Source organism: Phascolarctos cinereus, unplaced genomic scaffold (genome assembly GCF_003287225.1).
Source record: "Phascolarctos cinereus isolate Bilbo 61053 unplaced genomic scaffold, phaCin_HiC Scaffold_1;HRSCAF=81, whole genome shotgun sequence".
Lineage (NCBI taxonomy): Eukaryota > Metazoa > Chordata > Mammalia > Diprotodontia > Phascolarctidae > Phascolarctos > Phascolarctos cinereus.
This window is the reverse complement of record NW_027555514.1, coordinates 45,517,232-45,536,641: the sequence shown is the minus strand read 5'-3', so window position 1 is coordinate 45,536,641 and position 19,410 is coordinate 45,517,232. Positions and strand designations below refer to the sequence as shown.

At 38.2% G+C, this 19,410-nt stretch overlaps 1 protein-coding gene across 1 annotated transcript in view; it reads left to right on the top strand.

Annotated features, from left to right (window-relative positions):
- Nucleotides 1-19,410, top strand: part of MYRIP (myosin VIIA and Rab interacting protein) — a 431,689-nt gene that overhangs the window by 89,709 nt on the left and 322,570 nt on the right.

Below are 19,410 nucleotides of genomic sequence, written 5' to 3'. Positions count from 1 at the left end.
GTATGGGTAGAGTAGGTAAGATGGACCAAGAGAGCTGAAGGCAAATGTCTTTTAATAATCATGATAATAACTAGAATATACGTAGTGCTTACTATATTCCAGACATCATGCTAATTACAATTATTATCTCATTTGAACCTCACAACAACCCAGGGAAGTAGGAGCTATTATTATTCTCATTGTAGAGATGAGGAAACTGAGGCAAACAGAGGTTAAATGACTTGCCCAGGACCACAGGGCTACTAAGTATCTGAGACCAAATTCAAATTCACAGCCTCCTGACTCCAGGACTAGTACTCTGTGCACTATGGCGCCTCTAGATGTCCTCTTTCACCTTTTTGCCCCTGTTTGGTATTTGGTTAATTTAAGATCTTCCACAAAGATCCTTCAAAGACTTGGGACCCCATTTTGGGAAGTAGTGCTTTGCTGTGAATTAATTTTCAGTGCCTCATTTGTTCAGGTGAGAGGGATATAACTGTATGTCCTGAGGGAAAATGATAATAATTTAGTAATATTGTTCTTCTTGGATTAGGTCCGTTGCTTCATAAATAAAATGCCATTAATTAATGTTGAATTTTGCTTAAGGTGAGAGGCAATTTAGACCTTAAAGTAACATATCTACACTTGTACCTACCTCTCTGACTTTTTAAAGGACTAGAAGAAGTAATTGTCAGTCTGTTTCCTTATTTCAGAAATATTGGGGTAGGTGGGAATAGGAGTTGGCTTGTTGCTTTGAATTGAGTTCTCTATCTAGACATATGCATTTTTTTACTTGTGTAGATGTGACCTAAGTTTTAAATTTGAAATTCAAGAACTTTGAGGTTTGGAATTTTTAAGAAAAGAACTGTTCATGATTGTGGGATCTGGCAGGTAATTGTCAAATTGTGTCATTGGCAATGCCTCTGCTGCTGGAGATGGTATTACACACTATGACATTAGATTTAAATTGAAATCAACTTTTTACCTTTCATTAGCAGAAAAAAAAGATGTGGTCAAATGTTCAGGAAACATGTTGACTCTGACACACAAGGTCATATTCATTTCCCAATTGTTTTTATTTTTTGGTGGAATTCTTTTTTCTTTACTGAGAACAGCAGTAAATGCATTCCTTTCCCCTTGAGCACCCACAGTCTCTCTTCAGTGAATGAAAAATTATTTTAATATTCTTATGGCTAATTCCATTTAGAAAGTGGGTCTAATTACTTAAAGATTTGACACTTGGCCAACCAGTCCAAGATGCCTTATTCCAGCTACCTGATTCACTGGTTGCTATTTAATTGGTTCTCTCTAACACTCTCAAGATTTACCTGCACAGCTCTGTTTGTTCCAATAAATATTTTCTGTACTTGAAAAGGCATCCAACTTCTTCATTGGCTGCTAAATGTATTATTTCCTTGCTTATTCACTCTTCATGAGGGCCTTATTTGTCATGATAAAGACCAGAGACAGATATTAGTATCTGACTAGATTACTGGGCAACAGAAAAAGGAAGGAAATAGACACTCATTCTGTGGGACCTTAGAGCAATGTTTGTTTTCCCAGTATATCTTGGGCTTCCTTGGATTTGCAAGGTCTTCTAAGGTGACTTTGGAAGTATCAGAGTTTCTTATTGGCCTAATTTGCTATGGGGCAATTAATTACTTGGGGAAATAACTGGGAGGAAGTTTTGTAACTTACGGTCACAAATACTACACTTATAATCTGGAGACATGAATTCTAACGATGATGATGATAATGATCATGATCATGATCATGATGATGGTGGTGGGGGTGGTGAAAACTCATCTTTATGTAGTGTTTTAGGGTAGCAAAGTACTATATACATATACATATATATCATCTTACTTAATGCTTAATCACAATCCTGTAAAGTAGGTAATTCAAATACAATCATCCCCTTTATTACAAATGAGGAAACTGAGGTTACTTTCCCGATATCTCAGAGCTAGTGTCTGGCAGACCCAGTAGGTCTTATTACTCTGATTGTACATTACTATCCCCCAAATATATAACAATGATTAAATGAATTCATAGCAAGGGAAAAGAAGGAGGATCATCCCCAAAAGACAAGCTAAGCTAGGGCCCAGGTGTCTGATGGACAAAGGGTAGAAGTTGGAAGGTGGGAGGTGGGACATGGGGTAGGAAACTATTGCCAGAGCAGAGAATCAAAATTTGGGGAAGTTACTACCTGCTCAGGAATTTGAAATACAAGGGATGTCAGAGAGATGGTTATCTAATAACTCATTGTGAACCTTAAAACATTGGTCTTTTGTTTTTATATCAGTACTTGAGTGCCCTAACTGGCCCACCGGCTGGTTACTGTGGTTATGAGTGGATCTGCCAAAACTCCCTCTGGCCTGAACCACTCCCACTGGACAATTGGCACCTAAGTAGAACTGTTTCCATTACTCTTTGTTTGTTATTTGCTCTGTGATCTTGTTCAATCCCAAGCAGCTAGGCAGTGCAATGGATAGAGCAATGGGCTCGGAATCAGAAAGACTCATTTTCCTAAGTTCAGATCTGGCCACAGACATTTAGTAGCTGTGTGACCCATGGCGAGTCATTTAACCGTATTTGCCTCAGTTTCCTCGTCTGGAAAATGAGCTGGAGAAGGAAATTGCAAACCACTCCAATATCTTTGCCAAGACAATCCCAAAACGAGGTCATAAAGAATCTGATGTGACTGAACAACTGCTTATGCAAGTCATTAACCTCTCTGAGTCCTAGTTTACCTCATCTCTAAAACACTGAACTAGCTGTTCTCTAAGGTCCCTTCCAGCTAAAACGTTTTGAGTTTCCATGGTTCTGCACGGTCTACGTGTCCAAAGGGGATGGATTACACTATAAAGGAATTCTGCCTCAAGCCATATTCCCATGGGACTATTAAAAGCCAAAACAGGCCCCCCGGAATACCTGAGATATCCCCACTAGTTTTCAAAAAATGAGAGTAGAATCACCTATGTGGGAGGGTATATTCATAGTCTTATGCTGTGGGGATACCCAAACTGGTATCTCTCAGGTGGTCAGTGGGAAGAAGAGAGATACCTGCTTGCTGGTTCTAGAAGCAAAATCTGAACTTATTTGCCTATGTTACAGCTATCACCCAGACACATACCCCACATACCCTCTCCACACACATGTATATCAGAATGTGACACTCATTTAGGCCTTCTTTATCCCTTCAAGCAAAGGCTCATTTTAATTTTATTCAATCTGGATGAAAATGTCTTTAAAGCGGTTGGGGGTGGGATGTAGTGCTTATATGATTTGTTCTATATCAGTCAGTCAATCAGCATTTGTTATTTACTTACTGTGCACCACACACTATGGCAGAAGCTAGGGGAAGAAAGAGAAGCAAAAACGTAGTCCCTTGCCCTCAAGGGGCTTACACTCTGATGGGGGAGACAACGTGTAGGCAATTATGTACATACAAGATATAGACAATGCAGACAGAAGGGACCTGGGATCCTGGCAAAGATATCCCCGGGCTGTGGGACTGTCCATGCCCTGGTCATGCTCGCCAGATTCTCATACGACCTACAACTACTAAGAATAAGTTAGCTGTAGTGTTCAGCAGGGAGGAGGGAAGGACATCTCTTGGCTGGGGGCGAGGTATGAGGGGGCAGCAGGAAGGGCAGATCAACACATATCTGTGATTATTTAGGTTGCAGCCCTCCAAATCCAAACAGCTTTTACTGCAACCTCTTTTTAAAATTTGAGCACTTTCTAGTATCGTTAGGGATCTATCACTCATGGATAAAGGATTTTATCTTTAAGCAATCTACGTTAGGGAAAGATGTGTTCCTGGATCTGGTAAGAAATCCCCTTCACTTCCCTTCAGATTTTCCCTTGTCAAGTATTTGCAATTTGCAGTCCATTCCTTAGGCAAGACGAGCCTGAGTCAGGAGAGCTCTTAAGGCACTGTTTCGCCCTGGGGTGGCAGGACTAAAAAAAAAAAAATCTCACCTTAAGAGCCTGCACTTGGGGGTATTTAGATGAGGAAAAGCAAACGGGCTCTATCTGCAAGGAAAGAGCATGAAACCTACCATTGTCAGTAAAGCCAAGCTGCGTCTCTAAACAGCACAATCTTGCTGTTGTAAAAGAGCTGATCTCTGCACATGCCCACTACTGTCCTCTCTTATCTCATCATTCCTTCACATGCATGGTCAAAGCCCTGGGGTTGCAGGGACTCTGCTGCTGCTGCTGCCAACCCTGACTCAGGGCTTGGCAATCCACTCAGATGGCTCCCCGGCTACCGAAACTCTTTTTGTCCAGCTGTTTCCAATGTGTGCATTGGTTTTAGGCCCTGCTCTCTAAGGGTGGCTGCCTCTGGCCTTTCCCATTGGGACAGACAGGAGGGCTGAAGAGCACTGAACTTGATAAGAGTAACTGTAATTACAAACAATGATACAAAGTAATAGCTGGCATTTTTATTGTGCTTTAAAGTTTACAAAGCATTTTACATACGGAAGTCAGTAACTATCTATGCTAGAATTTGGATCCCCCTGAGTGCCTTTCCCTTGTTATTTCCAAAGCCCATGCTGCTAAGGGAGAGGCAAACTAATACGAGTTAGGAGGAAAAGACAAGTCCCAGTTGACCTTAGAAAGCCAATGAGTCATGTCTTATAACAACAACGAAACACACACGCACACACCCCACACAGAGAGAGAGATAGGCAGACAGGCAGACACAAAGACAGGCAGACAGGGAGAGAGAGAGAGAGAGAGAGAGAGAGAGAGAGAGAGAGAGAGAGAGAGAGAGAGAGAGAGAAAGTTCAGCCCTACTTGCTAACACAATGGAAAAGCCCATCTACTACAGTATCCTACACCCATAGTCTATATCATAACATTTAGGGACTGGAGACTGGACGTATGATTTTATAACTATTGAGAAATTCCTGATGTGAAAACTCCCTCTACCAATGAAGGTCAGCACTTTACCTACAACTAAAGATGTTGGAGTTACTTGAGTAAGGTTAAGGGTCCCACTGTACACAGGTCTTTCTGGCTTCAAGGCTGGCTTTCTATCCACCATGCCATACCATCTCTCATGTAAAAATTAGCCTCTGATTGTAAAATTTTGTACATGTCTCGCTGTATTTTTTAATTTATTTTTTATTTAGTATTTTATTTTCTCCTATTTACATGTAAAAACAATGTTAACATTCATTTTTAAAATTTTGAGTTGCAAATTCTCTCCCTTCCTCTTTTCCCACCCCTAGGCTGAATTGAGAAGGCAAGCAATTTGATACAGTTTATACATGGATAGTTATACAAAACACTTCCATAATAGTCCGGGTTTCCCTTGATTATAGGTAAATTATATTCCTGGAGACTATGTCTTAGAGTAGTTCATCTTAAGTCGAAAATGGATCACTAGCTGTGTGACCCTGGGTTAGTCACTTAGCCTCTGTCTCCCTCAGTTTCCTCATCTGTAAAATGGAGATCATAGTTTCACCTATCTCACAGGGTTGTTGTGAGGATCAAATGGGATAAAGTGCTTTGCAGATCTTAAAATGATATATAAATATTAGCTATGGTTATTTTTATTGTTATCATCATCATCATCTTTGAAGGAAGCAGTCAATTGAACAGTAAAGATGATGAGAGGTGAAAGTATAGGTCTTTATTTGGTAGCCTCAAATGAACAGAGCTGAAAAAAATGCAGAGCAGCAAAAAAGTGAGGAAGGCATATATTGTTCTTTTATTAATTTAATTTAATTTTTTCAATTAATAATAATAATAGCTAGCATTTATATAGTGCTTTACCTCATTTGATCCACACAACATAATTAAAAAATCATTTAGTTATTTTCCTTCCCACTTTCCCCCAATGAAAACAGGAAAGAAAAGAAAACATGAAATAAATATAAATAGAGAAGCAAAACATATTTCTACATTGGCCTTGTCTAAAAATTTATATTTCATTCTGCATCTTGATTCCATCACCTCTGTTGTCCTCTAATCATTTCATGGGATAAAGTCAACATTGAATCACAAGATATAAGTCCAAATCTCTAATGTCTAGCTTCCTCCCTATTAGCTATGTAATTCTATGCAAATTACTTTATCTTCCTGAGGTTTCTGTTTTTTCATTATTCAAACAGGGATACTAATATTTGTATTCCCTAATATTACTATGATGATGTGTAAATCTTAAAATAGTATAGAAATGAGTCATTGTTATTAGCCAACCTCTACCTTCCTCCCCCCATCTTGTTAGATGGAGGTGGCTACTCATGCTACTTGGATGAGCAGAGACTTACCAGCTATGATGCTTTTTGTAAGATTGAGGATCTTGGGGTTTTACAGTCTGCCCTGCCATTATGGCCTCAAGCCTCCATTTGTACTGCCATCTCACCAACCAGTGGATGCTAAGGAGTCCCTAGGCCTTGCAATTTGTCCTTTGTCTTCACCTTTAGGGCCCACAGTACTTTCCACCCTCCTCTTTCCCTTCTACCTTGTGTTATTTCTCCCAGTTAGAATGCGAGCTCTTTGAGAGTGGGAACTGTTTAGATTTCTGATTCATATCATTAATTCTTAGCACAGTGCTTTGTACATTGTAAGTGCTTAATAAGTATTTTTTCATTCATTTTCATTCATAATTCCCCACCTCTTAAAATGGGGGGGGTGTAAAAATCTCTTTAGGGAGCCTCATTTAGCCATAATTCCATAGCCTTTTGTTTCAGTTATTTTTCTGTTCTTTCTTCCATCATTGTGCATTCATTGTATATATTGTTTTCTAGATGTTGTTTATTCCCCTTAGCATGAGTTCATACACCTTCCCATGCTTCTTTATACTGATTACATTTGTCATTTCTTAGAGCCTCCATTATATCCATGAACCACAACTTGTTTAGCTATCCCCCAATCAATGGGCATCTGCTTTGTTTCCAGTTATTTACTACCACAAAAGTACTGCTATCAATATTTTGTCTATCATATCATTCTTTTAAAATATTGAGCTACACCTAGCAGTGGAATCCTGGAGTCATTTAGGGTATGGAAATTTTAGTCACCTTCTCAGCATAGAAAATAATTTCAAGAGGAACTGACTGCTAATAACTGAGGCATCCAGGAATTCCTCATGTGGGAGATGGCAGTACTTTGAAGAAAACTAGAGATTCTCACTTAAATCTTTGTGTACCTCAGGCAACTACCTAGGACCTATTAATTAAGTCCTAAAATGGGTATGATTTGAATTGGTGGAGGGAGTTCCCATACTAGGAGCATCCCCAAATCACAGGTCCATCAGTATGGGTACTTTGTGATATTATACAAAATAAATCAGATATGGTCATTACCCTCTTGGAACTTTTACCCTCAGATACATCCAAAGACAGATTCATTAAGACCACTCGGAGTGTACAACAGAAAACAAAATAAAACAGAAGGGAGCACAGAAAAGCAGAATCGTTTTGAAAATGATATGTAGTATGTATTACATAGTTTTTTTCAAAAAAAAGTAAAGTGTGAAATGGAGGTTCATGATTTCATATTGAATGCTCTTTTTGTGTTGTGCTGTGTACGTGCAAATGGTTTTTTTTCTTTTTGTATTTAAGTTCAAAATGAATAAAAAGTTTAAAAACACTCCAACATGAGTAGAGAATATAAGGGAATAAGCCTCTATAGAACACCTACAATGTGCCAGGCACTGTGCTGAGCATGTTACAGATATTATCACATTTGAGTCCCCAAACAACCCTGGGAAGCAATTGTTATTATTATTACCCCAATTTCAGATAATGATCACCTTGTATAACAAGGTTAAACAAATAGAGTGTTCAACAGCACACTACAGGTGCTTAACTACTGAATTTGAAGTAAAAATGCAAAATTAAATTACATGCAGATAAAGAGATTACAATGACTGCAATGATGGTTGGAAGCAAAATAAGTGAAGAAGAGAGCATAAACATTACTGGAAACCATCACTTCTTACCAATTAACTGAGGAACCAATTAACTGGAGGAATGAAGGAACAAGGGATTTAGAGATTTGAGGGAAAGCTTGCTCCAGATGTTAATGGGAGGAAAATCAGGCTTCTGATGCACAAGCGGAACTACAATCATCCCTTCCACATGGCCACTTTCCCCATCGCAAGTTGCAGTATATGGCAGATTGGCTTAAGAAGTTAAATGGGAATTCTGAGGGAGTTTTGTTGAAGCTGCAGGCAATACGTGAAGGCCAGAAGACAATGCAGAGCCTGTGACCAAATACTTAACCCCAATTTTACAATAAGGTACTGTAAACACCTCATAAAAGAAAAAGAAGAAGAAATTCAAATTTCTCTGGTACAGAGAGAGGACCAAAAACTTTTGTGGGGATTTTCCAGATTGCGGGTGATGGGAGTGGGGTGGAACTAACCCCCCCATGTGGAAGGGAATAACTATACTGGGCAGATTTAGGATGTGACCAGGGAAGGAAAGTCTCATTTTGCTTTCATTTCTAATTTCCTGAGTTCTGCCATCTCTTCCCAAGGCCACTGATCACTGGGCTAAACTTGGACTTTATGAACATGCTTGTGAGTAAGTACAAGAAAGGGAGCTGTTCCTTTCGGGCCTCTCTATCTTTGGATGTTGACATTTAATTTCTAGCCTTGAGGAGTATCAAAGTTGAGGCAAATAGCACAGCTAGATTGCAGAAAGCTGCAAAGAAAAAAATGCTTAGCCTGCAATATGCAAATGAAGTCCTTGAAAGGTATAGTTCAAAGCCCTCCCTCACATTTTTTTTAAAGAGAGTGTTAATGTGTCTATGTATCTAATGTGTGCCTATGTTAATCACCCAGGCAAAATGTAAAATCAACATTTTCCCACGTTATCTGTCAAATTGTCTACTTTTTTCTGCTTTTACCCAAAATAAATTGCAAAATTACATGGCTGTATACTCAAAGATGCTATTTTTGTGTGTGGGTTTTTTTTCCCCAATACAAATAAATATCTGAAAAGACTAATGTGTTTGACTAGCATTTTTATGAGCTGTTTCTAATTATGATTAAATATAAGGGTGGGAGGAAGGCAAATGAGCTGCTTAAGTTACCCTGGGGATATTGGTCTGATAGTGTCTGATGGCATTCATCCAGGTCTTGTATCCTATATAAGGGTGTGCACAGTAAACAGTAATACTTGGCTCGAGATACTTTTCCTGTTTTCTTGAATTGTGCAGTTCCTTGGCTCAAAATCACTCATTACACATTAGGGTCGACTGGGATAACTCCAGATGTTAGAAAAATTCATTCATTCATCCCAGATGTATTTCACACCTACTACGTGCAAAACTCTAGGAAAGATGAACAGACAAACAACACACACACACTTTTCCCTTAAGGAGATTATGATGAATTACAATTAAAGGCTTCTTTTTTGTGTCCTCAGTACTTAGCACAGTGCCTGGCACATACTAGGTGCTCAATAAATAAATGTTTACTGATTTATTGAAGGGGGGTGCTTAAGATAATAAAAATTACTGGAGAAAGAGAAGTATTTGAAAGAATTGTTCTTTTTAGAATCTGTTCTCTGCATCACAGCAGAATGAATTCATTTTCTTCACTCTCAAGGATGTTTTAAACACTGGGAAAATCTCCTTATTGACACATGTTGGTAGAGAAGGTGAATGGTAGTAGTCATGAATTCTGAAACAAGAGACAGGTGAAATTTCATTTGAGGGGCTGTGCTGAATAGCACTGGCTGTCTGAGGCTATTCATAACAATGCTTGTTTTGACAGTTCGAGAGGGAGAAGTCTTCTTTCTCAAAGAGATTTTTTAGTTGATACTTCAAATTACATGAAGAAATATTTGATGTCTACGTAAATTCTTTTCTCTCCCTTCATTTAAAAATGTACTTATATTGGAGTATAATGTACACATCAGTGCAATAAGACTGAGAATCTGAAATGCAATGAGCTTCATTACAGCAGTCTTTGAAGTCTATCTTACAAAGCAAGGCCAGGTTGTAGGTAAAGTAGTCTGGTGCGTTTCTTCTGGCATTTGGAACAATAAAGGATTTAGGGTGGCTTCCAAGATGCCCTGGCCCATCACTGAATTCCATGATGAATCTGAGATCATATTACACTTCCATCAGGATGCTGAAAATCGTACTGGCTTTTGATTTTAGATATGTATTTCTTATCGTATTAAAAACGACCTTTTGTGCTATAAGAAATGATGATCAGGCAGATTTCAGAAAAACCCGGAAAGACTTGTATGGACTGATGCTGAGGGAAGTGAGCAGAACCAGGAGAATGTTATACACAGTTACAGACACATTGTGTGATGACTAACTTTGATAGACTTAGCTCTTGTAAGCAATGCAACATCTAAGATATCTCCAGTGGAAAATGCTATCCACATCCAGAGAAAGAATTATGGAGTTTGAATGAAGATCAAAGCATATTATTTGTTCTTTTTTTCTCTTCTGTTTTGTTTTGTTTCTTCCTTCTTGTGGCTTCTCCTATTGGTTCTAATTCTTCTTTACAATATGACTAATGTGAAAATTTTTAAAATGACCTTTAGATATCTATGCTTTGTAGTGTTGTTAGTATAAATGAATGCTATGTTTTAGAATAGGTTTTTTTTTTCTTATCTGTTGATAAGATTATGTTTCTACGTGGTTTACGTGATTAACTATACTAATTGCCTATCTAATATTAAACTGTCTTGGTGTTTATTGAGAAATAATACTGGTATATAACTTGATCATAATTTTTTGTATGTATAGCTGAAGCTATTTTGTTAGGCTTTTATTTAAAAGTTAGCATCAGTAGTCATTAATGACATTGGACTACAGTTTTCTTTTGCTTTTTTATTCTGCCCTTAGGTATTTGGGCTATATTTGTTTCATAATTGGTTGACTTTTTTCTTTCTACATTATTAAGAATTTTTTCCCTGTATAGGTATTGATTGCTTTTTAAACATAAGAAAGGCTCATAAATCCATCTTGACCAGATGATTTTTTGTTTGGTACCTTATTTATAGCTTGTTCAATTCCACTTTCTGAGCTCAGTTGGTTTAAAATGACAATTTCTGGTTTTTATTATTTTGAATATTTCATAGATATTCATCCATTGCTTTTGAATTCTTGGTTTTTCTCAGATTCATTTTCATATAATTGTTTCTAAAAATTTTATTTCCTCTCTTCCCATCTTGTGCAATTTTATTTGTCCAATTGGATTTTCCTCTCTCTTCATATCAGGTTAGTTCAATTAAAGGCTTGTCAGTTTTGTGAGTATTTTAGACTTTTTAGAGAATGAACTTTTCATTTTAGCTCATTTTTATCTTTTTTATTCCCCATCTTTATATATTTCTTCTTGAATGTTCAAAATTTCTTCTTTCTTGTCTATTTTGGTCTTAATTTTCTAGTTTTTTTTAATTTTAAAAATTTGCATATTCAGATCTTTAGTCAAGACACAAGTAATTTCTGTGATGTGGACAAAATAGATATTCAGACAAGTAATCTTGTTGGTGGAGATAAATCAGAAGAATGGGATACAGCAAGGTTTTTATACTTAAACCTATGAAATAGCTCATAAAACCTTGACTAAAGTCCATAAATAAATAAAATCAGTAAAAGTAGGATTTTGTGAATCACCAAACCATATTTTTAGGATATCTGCAGAGCTATTTACATCATCTTGAAGACTCTGCTATGTTCTGCTATCTGTGCTTGTACTCTAACCTCTCCCATTTCTTTAGAAATACGTTTTCACAAAGAGGCACTTTTCATTTATTCATCCAAAATGAATTGATTAATATTATGATTCTGCTGAATTCTACTTATTGAATTCTTTGCTTTCAATCCCCTTTTAGCATCTTTCTAAAGTTATTTATTTCATATCATTCTATATCATCTTCCTAGAATGACAAATTTTAGATTGTAATGTCCTAGGAACATGTGAATGTTTTAAATAGATTTGAGATCAAAATAGATCTCAAATGAAACTTTGCATAATTGGGAATTATGGCCCAATTTAGACTAGTTTAGAGCCTCTTAGTGATGTAGTATTTATATAGTCGTATTTTAGATTTCAGAACCTTTCCCCTCTATATTTTGCTTGGAAAGAATTTGTCGCTAGCATCAACATATTCTTTATTACATTTGGTGTTTGTGTTCTTTAAATCCAGTGAGAAAATATGCCATATTCAATTTCATTTGTGTTTATGTTTTTTAATTCATGAAGATAGAGATGTTATACTATGTTAGATGATTCACAAATAGCATAGCTATCTTTTAATTAAGTTTTTTTAAAAGCCCGTGAAGCATTCTTTCCCTCAAAATGTCACTAGATGTGTCTGTAGTTTTTTTTTTTTGTTTTTTTTTTTTTGCTGTAGAGGAATGATCATCATACCATCAGTGTGATGTAAGCTTGGTTCCCCCACTTACTGTGTGACCTTGGGCTTTACAATTTAACCCCTCAGCCTATTTGTTCATCTGGAAACTTAGAATAATCATCAATAAAATGAGGTTGGACTAAATCTCTAAGATCCTGTAAGCTCTAAATCCTATGATCCTGCAATAAGTTCCTACCCTGTCCGCCTTCCCATTTATTTTGACCATAGATAATATATAGGATAATATATATCTCTTATAATAATAGGGTAAAGGTTTCTACAGGTGAAGTTGTATTTGTAGTTAATTCAATAAACATGCAGTTCCATTGAAGAAGCATTTACCAAAAGCCTATAACACACAAGGCAGTAGGATGCAAAGACAAAAAGCAATAAGTCCTTGCACTCTGGGTGATTATATTCCTCTGGAAATGACTTACATAAAGCCACATGGCTATTGTGTCTCACAGCTGGAACTAGAAATCAGTTCTTCTGTGTCCTAATGCATTCATCTGTCCTTGTCTTAGAAAGACACATTTTTCTGCATATTTTTTGCATTAAATATATCGCATGACTTGGGGGGGAGGGTCCTCAAGTTAAGGAAAATAGGAAGTGGCTTGGGACTACATAGCTCAGTGATAAATAAAAATAGATAATATCATATCTAGGCCATGATCATAAATCTACTGCTGGAAAAGACACCAGGGGGCATCTACTCCAACTCCCTCATTTTACAGCTATGGAAATTGAGGTTCGGATAGGTCTAAGTGATTTGTCAAAAGGCACTCTGGTAAAAATGGCAGAGCCAGGATTCAAACCCAAGACCTCTGACTTCTAATCCAATAATGCTTCCCACTATAGCACACAGATCCCCCTTTATGTTTCTGCTTTAGACCATTCCTCTTTACGAAGTTTCATGGATAACGAGACCAACTAAGTCCCATGAGTCTTGAAAGGTCATGAAAGCAAAATTTTTGGGAAATACTATGTTAGTAAACAGTTATATGATCAACAATTTCTATGGAGACCATGGGAAAATGAACTGTTAGAAAGGAAGATACATGCATTTTGTCATTACTGATTTTTTCACTGACTCATTACCATGAAATTATGTGAAATTCAGCTCAGACTCCATTGGGCAGAAAGAGTGGCATGGCTGTTCGTACCACTTAGATGAACTGGGATTTACCAACCACAATGGTGGTCTCCTTCTCCGCAGTGAAGTGGAGAACTGCCAAACCCATCAGTTTGCCATTGCATTCTAAAGTCTTCTGGGCCTTACCATGTGCCCTCCAGATCTCTGGACACTGTCATCCCACCTGCTGCTAAAGTCATAGTAGGTGCCCAATAAGTGTTTATTGATTGATTGATTGACTGTTAGGTACATCAACGTCCCTGGGCTTGTGCCATCTTGGGCTGAGCGAGGATATACTGCTCTGGTCACTTCCAGCTCTACTGAAACTCCCTAGGGCTTCCAAGGACCCCATCCTGAGGATGTCTGACTGCCCTATTGCTTTCTCAAGGGTGCTTGCTATTTTTGTTACCTACAGACACAGTACTTTGAAGGCTATGTGGATCTCTGGTAAAACTGAGAGGTTATTCTACACTGGCACTGAATTTGTTGGTAATCTCCCTTTTCTGCTGTCCATGGGCTTCTAGCCAATTTTTTGTGTAGTTCTGGAATGGGGGTAATTACTTACTACTCTGTTACTTCTCATTGAATTTCTTGATCATTATTCATTCTGGTATAAACTTCCAGGTTTTGTTGGGGCAGTTAGTGGGACCTTGGCAGTCTGCTTCATGTTCTGTCATCAATCATGGCTGGATGTCTCTTTTTAAGGTAAAATAATTACCTTTGCTACTCTCAAAGGTATTGTTTGAAGTCAGTCTTTTGAGAATGTTTTATTGATTCTTATTTTCATTGTTATATCCCAAAGGCCACCCTCCTTCCCACCTCAGAGAACTCTCCATTGTAGCAAAGAGTACCTAAATAAACCTTTTACACACTCGCCATTCCCAACAATGTGTACATTATTAAGCAGCTCCATGGGGATAGAAGAAAGAGCACAAACCTTGGTGTCAAAGGCTCGAAGGTTGAGTTCTGGTTCAGTTACTTTCTACTCATTTGACTTTAGACAAATTCCTTCACCTCTTGGGGCCTTCACTTCCTCTACTGTAAAATGAAGGGCTTGCTATATGAGCTCCCTTCTAGCCCTAGATCTGTGGCTCCATCACTGCGTGGCCTTATGACCTCTTAGTTAAGAATGTTGAGTTCTGTTTCTCCATTGGCAAATAGTATGAAATAAAGCTTGTCCACTGCAGTGATCAGAATTCTGATCTTTGTGTTGTTTTCCTTTAAATGATTGCAATCATTATATAAACTGTTCCCTTGGCTCTCCTTATTTCACTTTGCATCAACTCATAAATCTTCCCAAGCTTCTCTGAATTATTCATATTTGGCATGTCTTAGGGTACAGTCGTACACTATTGCATTCACTTGACACAATTTGTCCAAACATTCTCCTATAATGGATACCCACTTTGTTTACAGTTTGTCAGTATTACTACTGTTACTGCTACTAATTAGTACTTATTACTACTAATAACTACAATAGCTAGCATATTTTTGGTACTTTAAGGTTTTCAAGATGCTTTACATGTAGTGTCTCATGTGATCCTCATAACAACCCTGTGAGGTATCTGGGAGTCAAGAACACTTGAGTTTGAATACAGCTTCAGACACCTGTTAGTTTTGTGACCCTGGGCAAGTCACTTAACATCTGTTTGCCTCAGCTTCCTCAACTGTAACAATAAGGATAATAGCAGCACTTAACTTGCAGAGATAATAATTATAATGTGCTTAGCACATCGGTGCTATATGAATGTTAGCTGTTATTATTATTAGCATTATACATGTGAAAACTGAGGCTTAAGGAGGCTAAATAATCTGCTCGCTATCAGATAAATAGTGTGTGCCTGAAGCAAGGTTGGAACTTTACTCCATATTAATAACATGCTTTTTTCTGTCCCGTTGACCTTTTTATGTCTCTCTTGAGTCTTGTGTTTGAAGATCAAATTTTCTGTTGAGCTCTGATCTTTTTATCAGGAAGGTCTGGAAGTCCTTTATTTTGTTGAATATCCATCTCCTCCCCTGAAAGATCATGCTCATTTTCACTGGGTAGTTGATCCTTGATTGTCATCCAAGCTCCTTTGCCTTACAGAATATCATATTCCACGCCTTACAGCCTTTTAATGTAGAAGCTGCAAGGTCCTGCATAATCCTGACTGTGAGTCCATGACATTTAAATTGTTTCTTTCTGGCTGCCTGCAGTGTTTTCTCTTTGGCCTGGTAATTTTGGAATTTGGCTACTATATTCCTTGGTGTTTTCAATTTGGGATCTTTCAGGAGATGATTGGTGGATTCTTTCGATGGCCATTTTACCCTCTGGTTCTAGGACGTCAGGGTAGTTTTCCTTTATGATTTCCTGAAAGATACTGTCCAGGCTTTTTTCATCATGATTTTCAGGTAGACCAACCATTTTTAAATTGTCTCTCCTGGATTGTTTTTCCAGGTCAGTTGTTTTACCAGTGAGGTATTTTATGTTTTCATCTAACATTCTTTTGTTTCTGTTTGACTGATTCTCGTTCTCTCATAGAGTCATCGGCTTCCATTTGCCCAATTCTAATTTTTAACAAGTTGTTTTCTTCTATTAGATTTTGTACCTCCTTCCCCATTTGGCCAATTATATTTTTAGGGACTTGTTTTCTTCAGTGTACTTTTTTTTCCAGTTGGCAATTGTATTTTTTAAGGACTTATTTTCTACAGTTAATTTTTCTCCTTCCTTTTCCAAGCTATTGACTCTCTCTTGCATACCTCTCATTTCTTTTCCCATTTTTTCTTCTACCTCTCTCATTTGACTTTTAAAATCCTTCTTGAGCTCTTCTGAGAAGGGTTTTTGGGCTTCAGACCAGTTCATATTCCCTTTTGATGTTGCAGATGTGGGTTTGTTGACAATGTTGTCCTCTTCAGAATTTCTGCCTTGATCTTCACTCTTCTCATAATATGAATCTATTGTACGTTTCTTTTTGCTCATGATGTTTGCTTATTTCCTGGCCTTTAAAGAGATTGAGCTCTCCTGCTGGGGAGCAGAGGGCACTGACACAGGCTTCTTGTGTTGGGAGCCCAGGGCTTGGCCACTGGCTTTGTGTGCTGGGGCCTCCAATATTGGTAGTTGGAGGCTGTAGGATTCTGGCAGCTTACCTAGTGTTGGGCTAGAATCGGCAACACTGGGACTCTAGGGGTAGAATGGGGTAGTATGGCTCCTGGAGATTTCTTGCTCAACTGGGCCTTTCCTTCCTTTTGCTTTCTGCAGCTCCTTTCAGATGGATGTTGCAGAATGTTTATCTCCCTGGGGCCCCTTGGAGTACTGCTTCCCTTAGATTTGCTGAGGTACTGGGAGAACTGGTTGCTGTAGAATGCTGAGGTACCTGGTGATTTTCCAAGGTGGTTTCCAGCAGTTCCCCCACTGAGGCACTCAGGGGTCCTGGTGTTGGTGTTTGCCTGCTCCACCACCTGGATTTCTGGATCTCCTCTTGGTATGCTGAGGTGCAGCTTTCCGCTAGCTCGCTGGATTGCCTCCCATTCTGTACTGCTCCCCTTCCCCCAGGTCATGAACTAATGTTGAACCGTTCTTTCATATCTTGTATAAATCTAATAGCTATGGTCAATTCCAAAGGGTGACCTAGGAGGGGTTTGGTAAGGCACTGGCAAGAGGAAAGTGAGACTCTGTAGCTAGGTCTCTCTTCCACATTTTATTAACTCTCTGGTTTAATGCCCTTTCATGCTTGTGTTATAGATCTTGATTTAAGAAGCTTTATGCTTCTGTCTTCTACTTTCTATAACTACCACTTTTCTTCCATTCTGGCCCCTGGATATTGGTCTCGTTCAAAGAACCCAGCCATCTGAGGGAGGGGTAAACTCTCAAAGCTGTGGCCTTGCAAAATATCTTGTAGGATGCAGGGCTTGGTGCACTCGGCCATTGTGTTATGGAGTGGGTGAGGTGGGATTCTATTATTTTTCTGTAAGAATTACCTCAAGGTGTCTTATTTCACTTTTCCTCTCCTCATTGTTGCTGTGTTTATTGCATTGTTGGGCACTTCGTTAATCTCAAATTAACTAGAGACTAGACCACCTTTTACTCTTCCATCTTGAGCCTGTTCCCTAGATTGTTTTTTAAAAAAATTCTAGTGACATTAATTTATTTTGTTTGGAATAAATGTATTCCCAGTCTTTTAAATTGAGTTCTATAATCAATAACACAATGAGGATTAAGTGATATTTTGCTAAGTAATATTTGATTGCCATCTTCTGTGTAATCAATCTTTCCATTGGGTGTACATTTATATAATTATCTTAAACACCAATGCATTTTAGAAAATTTCTAAATCACATAAAATATGTTGCTATTGGATCAAAGGGTTAATTAATCTTTAACTTCTGTGAATTGTCCCCCAAGTCCTCTTAAACTGATAGGTATATGGGGCTGTAGCAAGTCATGACTGCTTTTACTTAACTGTCAGGTAGTATAATGGGTCATTAATAGATTGTGAGATGGCAGTGGAGGTTATTTCAACCCAGGCCTTCTGATTCGGACCTTTTCTACTGTCCCAATGTTTATGTAAGAAGAAGGGTGATGGAAAGAATTAAATTCCTGTGAAACAAACAAAGTGTGGTAGTTTATTAATGTTCTTGAGACTCCGAACTGTTTTGCAGAATGTTATCTTGCTGTGAAATGAATCCTTTCCTCTTACTCCCCTCATTTATCGGTTTGCTCTTCCTAGGTTTAGCTCTGTGATGGAAGGCATTAGAGGGTCTATGTCATTTCAGAAGGTCCTAACTGTATTGGTAGAGCTTCTGGAGTTCTAAAAGAGAGGTCTGATTGCAGTATTACTGATGTTGACCTCATGTGAGTATAGGCCAAGACCCACCCAACTCATGTCCACTCTCCCTGGTGCTGATTTTGGTGGTCTTGCGGCAACTGTGTCAATAGTGCTTTTCTTTTTAAGGTAGGGGTGGCACTGCCTCTTCCGCAAGTGACCTCAGTAAGAAATGGTGAAGAACCCTATCATTTATGCTTCTGAATGAAACAAAGGTTATTCTGGGTTTTGGAAGAGACTTGCAACTCCCCTGGCTGTCTAGGTTAATAATAGGCTGCAGAGGTTATATAGTACAACCCCTTCATTTTACAGATGAGGAATCTAAAGGTGAAGTTACTTGCCCAGGGTTCACACAGGTAGTAAGCTGGTATTTGAGCCTAGTACTCCGACTCCAGATTCAACGACCCACCTCCCCACACCCTACTAAATAAAGCTACATCTGCATAAAACTTGTTTTAAGATCAATGAATTGAACTGTAAGGGCCAATTATCCTCTCAGTCAATAAATACTTATTAAGCATTTATTATGCACCAGACACTGTTCTAATGTTGGAGATGAGTCAAAAGAAGATTTTTTTTAGGATTACAATCAGACTAGAAATATTTAGTACATGCTTAATTTGTGCAAGAAACTCGGCTAGCCACTGAGGATACAAAAAAAGACAAAAACAAAATCAAACCCCACAGACCTTGTCATTAGAGATGTTAAGTCTAGTATAGGAGACAGCATGTAGATAATGAGGAATTGACGAAATATATTCAGAGTCAATGGAAGGTAACCTGGAGGGGGATGGCACAATAGCTGAGGGAATCAGGAAGGACCTCCTGCAGAAGATGAGATTTGAGCTAACTCTTGGAGGAAGCCAGGGAAGCTGGGGAGCAAAGGTGAGCAGGAGGAACTTTCCAAGCATTGGGGACAGTCAGGGCAAAGTCATGGAGTGCCTAGGTGGAGAAGTCTGTCCTCATCAGAATTGATCAGGGGCAGCTGACCTGCAAGAACATGTAATTGGTCTGTCTGGTCAAGCCCAAGTTTATTTTGTTATTATTTTACAGTAAAAATTATTTTTAAAGCATCTACAAGCAAATTTTTCTGAATCTTGGCATTACAAAGGGCAACTAATAGATTTTTTGAGGTAAGTGACAGGTTTTT